The sequence below is a fragment of the Gigantopelta aegis genome, chromosome 12 (assembly GCF_016097555.1).
Source record: "Gigantopelta aegis isolate Gae_Host chromosome 12, Gae_host_genome, whole genome shotgun sequence".
NCBI classification, from domain to species: domain Eukaryota; kingdom Metazoa; phylum Mollusca; class Gastropoda; order Neomphalida; family Peltospiridae; genus Gigantopelta; species Gigantopelta aegis.
The window spans coordinates 42,186,583-42,192,582 of NC_054710.1; positions in this window are offsets into that span (position 1 = coordinate 42,186,583).

The window sequence follows — 6,000 nt, forward strand, 5'->3', positions numbered from 1 at the left end:
TGTTGTCCAGGTTACTAGTCATTTCGTACCATAAGTTATGGTCATTTCGTACCAGTCATTTCGTACCATAGTGCTTTGGTCATTTCGTACCACAGTCATTTCGTACCATAGCCATTTCGTACCTACTTTTTACCATCTCGTACCATAATGTTTGGTTATTTCGTACCATAGTGGGTTCGTACTCGGTATCTTATTTTTGTCATGGTATGCCACTTCTTATTTTTATTGTTGACGAATAAACGTTGACGTGTAAACATACCTTGTAAAGTGAACAAAGGTTTAAATGAACATATGTATATTGCCACTGATAATCATTTCTTTCTTAAGGGTGGGGCTTCAATGTAGCTGCATTAGCCTAATGTTTACTTTTTAAATCAGTAATTCGACATTTTACTATCTATCAGTCAACTAAACTACACAATAAATGATTGAGGTACGAAATGACCACGGTACGAAATGACCAAACAGACATGATACTAAATAACCATGGTACGAAATGACTATGGTACGAAATGACCAAATAATTATGGTACGAAATGACCAGGGTCCCAAATGACTTGGGTACGAAATGGTAAAATTGGGTACGAAATGACTATGGTACGAATTGACTGGTTACCGTTGACCACCTCTTTTTTCACGCTATATCAATGTAAACAAACAAGTAACCCATGGCACTGATGATCATTTCATATGACATGAACCCCCCCCCCCCCCCCCATCTTATATAGGCCTACGTCCTTAGCCCACTGTCGACAGATTCTCTGCATAAGCTGCGCAATAAATGATTGAGGTACGAAATGACCAAACAGACATGGTACGAAATGACTAAATAACTATGGTACGAAATGACCAGGGTACGAAATGGTAAAATTGGGTACAAAATGACTATGGCACGAAATGACTATGGTACGAATTGACTGGTTACCAGCCGATGAAGTAGCGACAGCGGGTTTTCTCTCAATATCTGTGCGGTCCTTAACCATGGGCCGTATGCATGAGGAGCGGATAAAATTAAACGCGGATAGCGGCTAAACGCCGATTGCTAATCGCGTTTAAATTTATTCGCTTTTTGGTATGCATAAACGTAAATGATGTCGCGAATAGCTATCCTGCGGCGTTATTTTTAGATTGAGGGATCTCCTCGCCGCACATGGCATTCTGGAACATAACCTTGCGCTTACAATGTACTTTTGTAAAAGTGAGTCATTTAAGCTGGTGGCAGATATGCAGCGCAAAGTGACGTCAAACTTTGTGATACCTACCTTTATTATAAAGTTTATACGCAGAAAATGTAGCGAATAGCGTTATTCGCGTTTAGGCTCTTCGGGGCGCTCTATCCTGCCGTCATGCATACCAAATTTCCCCACTTATCCGGCGGATAGGCACTATTCCCGGATAGTGGACTTGTCCGCCCCTCATGCATACGGCCCCATATGTCCGACGCCATATAACCGTAAATAAAATGTGTTGAGTGCGTTAAATAAAACATTTCCTTCCTTAAATAAAACATTTCCTTCCTTTCATTCGTTTTCCCCTCTTCAAATGTATGAAACATTGACCCGTAACCTCTCCCAGAATTCATTGAGCTAAACCAGCAGAAATAATCATAACTCCCGAGTTATACGCCAACTTTTGTTGAATATGCCGATAATTTCCGAGTTGTCATAACGGAAGTAAAATACTTATGAATTCGTAAAATACCTATGAATTCGCAAAATATCCATTTTTGTTAAATACTGTCAGCAGGAAACAAAACAACAGTTCCAGAAAATGGCATCAAGGCATGGCACTCGAACATTCAAGTGGAACTTGCCTCTTTTGGCGCTTGTGGTGAACATTCATTATATAGGCGTGTGTTTAGGTTTGTGCAGATATTGTTTTGTTTGTATTCTTTAGGCTAACTAACGAGCAACGAGGAATGACGGACGGTTTCGGGTTTGTCCTTCGTGAATTAATGTTGTAAAACCCTCGCCGAGGCTCGGGTTTATGACATGAGTTCAACCCGTACCTCCTTTTCAATGGTTAAAGGAGGGGACAATTAAGGCATTTGGTCTGGTAGTGGTATGCATATTCAACGATATATAATGCCAGGGTTTCTGCCAGAGGGTAAAATGGGTATGGCGCCATACCCATATTTGTATGCAGATTATTTTTTTTTTAAGTTAACCTTTTGACAAAATTAATAACTCTTATCTTTACTGTGTGCTTTTCTTAACCCTAACTAAAATTAACCCATTTTCTTTCTGTCAACTGTGGTTGCATTGAGCACACACATTGTAAATATTCAATTCCATAGCGCCATACCCCAAAATTTCTTTCTGGCAGAAACACTGAATGCACATTATTGCTTAATATCAACAAGTATAATCGTATAGTTAATTAATAAAACGGTTAAATGTGACGGCTATTATATAGAACGGGCGCAGCCATTTTGTACCATCCCAGTGAATACGCCCTTTGGCGAGCTGGTCACAGTGGTGGTTACGTAATACCTAACGTGTCACGTCAGGAATTAGTCTTCGAACTGAAGAAACAAAACATACCTGATTTTTGCAGATGCATTGCAATGTTCTGTAATAATATCCATCCTATATAGTAAGCCAGCACCAATTATATTTTATTTTTTAATACAAAATACCATTGTCAAAGTGTTGAAATAACTGTATTATGTTTCATACATAAATTAACCCACGTACTGAAACAATAATCGGAGTGTTTTCTTGGTTAATTGGTCTTTTCTTTCCGTGGCCTGTACCTGTGGTTCCTGATTGGCAGGTGTATATTTAGACGGTCCCCAGACACTGTGTCTAGACACTATAAAAAGATGTGCCTCTTTTATGAAGATCACAGGGTATTGTGTGATAACAGCACGGATACACCTCAAATCGCAATGGACATTACCAACTGCCCTGCTTTATTACTGTAAGTAATTCTGTAAAACCCTTGATTAAGTAAACTTTCCCATCTAAAATAACAAAACTGACCAATTACGTCGTCCCAAAGAAAAGAAAGTATCACTTGGGTATGTGAGTGGTCGTTTTTTGCTCGAACATGCCCTACCAATAGGCCTAATAGTATGCATTTCGTTCTATTGATGTAACCTGACATATATATTTAGTTAAATAGTTTATTATACTATCAAGTCATTTATGTTGTTTTACAAGTCAGGTTGATGAAAGCGAAGCGCCTTGTCGTAAATTAGAGCATTTGTTTACACTGTGCACAGAGCTGACGTCACTTCGCCCCAAGCCATACCACCGGACGTCACAAAAACAAAACAAAATGGCTGCCCCCAGTTAGCAGGAATAATCATGTTTTTTATTAACTCTAAAAGTACGCGTTTTTCATTTGTTAAAGTGTCGGTATGTGTTGGTGGTCCGGGTATGCATCTTTCCAACTCATAAGGCTCTTGTTTGAGTTGACCCTACCTTTAAGGTTAGTTTTAGTGTTAAGATTTAGGGTTAGTCTTTAGAGCCTTGATATAGAGGGTACGGGTCGAACTCTTTCCGCCACGTTCACACTAGCATTTTCAGTCAGGACTATAACCGTGTCCGGTGTATATCGGCATGTCCGGTGATTCGGCGCACTTTGTATTTTGCTTAAAGTTACAGTCTCTGGTTACCATATTATAACATCATGTACAAATATGAAATACAAGCTCAAATGCACTTTTAAAAAACTTGTGTCTGTTCGCTATGAACGGAGATCGTCAAAAGTATACGCTTGATTCGTCGCCTGTGCCACCATAGCTCAGCAAAGCACAAACAACAGCCTGTTGTCAGTTTCAGTTAACACATGCGTTTGCCGATTTCAAATTGTAGGGTTCGGCCCAAAAAATTAAAAGAGAAATCTTGTGCTGTACGAAGAACATTCGGTTGAGGATACGGTACTAGAGTCTTTCGTTAAAACCGGTTTGATCTTGACAACGTATTATCGACAAATTAATATTTTATAAAGTGTTAGTAGAACTTTCAAAGTTTAGTTTGTATACTAGTAACACATTAATCATGTATATATTTTTTAATAAAATATACTAAAGTAGACAATGAACGTTTTCACTTCTTAATTTTATGTGTTAAAATCGACAAATTCAAATAAATATTCTTTCGTTTGGAAAGAGTAAAGTTAGGGGGGTGGGTTGTTTAATGACATCAAAGTTAGAGCATATTGATTTAATAATCATCCGACGCCATACAACCGTGTGCAACAAAATGTGTTGAGTGCTTCGTTAAATAAAACATATCCTATCCTTCTTCCATCTGCTGTTGGATGTCTAACATTTAGTAATTTTGACATATAATCTTAGAGAGGAATCAGGTGCATGTGTACAGTTTTCGATAATTGGCGATGGTGTGGTAGAAATTTGTGCGTGCGAGTTGTGTGCCCATGTGTCGTGCAACTATGGACCTACGTACTGGGTAAGCGACGAGGAGTGCGTACTGCACACTCGAACGCATGCGTGACCATGAAGGCGTTTACCACATAAATAATAGTTAAAATGAACAAGACAACAAGATGTCACTTTAAAGACGGGTTGTTATTGCATTGAAAACCACAGAATTTTATACATGAAATATTATGCAGATATCAACCAAAGAATACTATTAACACAAAACTATGAAAACATATTGTCACGGGGATCCTATAATACCCGTAACTGAATGAAATACGGTTATCCAAATATCTCTCCTAACTGTATATCTATTAGATCTCTCTGTATCGGGCAGTGATACCCGAGTGGCTCGGCTCTAGGTATAATCAGAGATACGATCTTATATAAAGTATATATAATCTAGCACGTTTAGTTCACTAGAAAACACAACAAAAACACAATACACTTTGGAATCTGTATTAATACTACGCTGACAAATATACTGCCGCAGTAGTTAATTAACAACAACAATATAATAACAACCCAGAACTAATCACTTAATTAGTTAATCACTAGGTGTCTAGTTTACACAATATTCTAATCACTTCACCGTGACACAACACACACACGTGTGATAATTGAGAAACGCTTCCAGGGGAACTTAATTAATAAAGGAATTACAACTCTATTCCTAACTGGTTAATTTTTAATTAACCCTTAACTACTCATTCAGTAACCGTGTAATACAGAATTAATACTGGTACCTATCACAATAAAGACAATAACCTATAGTTTACCTAGGTCCTCTAGGATGACTGGTTAAGCTTTATATATATTAGAACAGTGAGCCTACAGTTTACTGTGTCAGATTACCAGCAGCACCGTCTAAATAATATTGGTATAATATAGTATTAAAATATTTAAAGTCACATCAATCACATCAAGGTTATACAACAGAGCAGAAATAAACATATTTACCAAGTCCAAACGGACGCGTTCCCTGGAAGTCTTCCAATATGTTTCCCCCTCATATCTCTATATCCCTAGCTATTTATTATAAAACCGAATATCGCCTGGGGGCACAACGCGGCACCTCACGTATCATGAGATATTGCCACAACTCCCAGAGACGTATTTTTCTCTTAGAAGGCCAGACTCACTGTCGCCTAGTCGCCAAAATCACGGTCGTAAAAACCGCACTCGCGGAGGTATTACGTAACTACTGGCCACATGGCCTCCGCACCTAGTCTGGGTGTGTTTTGAAAACAGCACGACCACCGTTGCGCAGAGGTATTACGTAACAAAGTGCCCACCTGGGCTTAAGTGCATATTGGAACTACACACGGCCCTCTAAAACAATTAATATCGCCACAGGTGAAAACAAATTTAAGAGCATGTTCCGTCACAAATATGAAAACATATAGTTAACCAGTGATGACAATTACAAGTATCACAGTTAAAAATCTATATTTATTTAAACAGCCAAAAGACTAGGCAGTCGCCCATTATCCATTGAATGCTCTCAGTGACCGACTAACAACACCAGGAGACTAGACAATCGCCCATTATCTCAAGATGCTCTCAATGAACAGTTAGTTAAGAGTTATACACCAAAGAACTACGTAAAT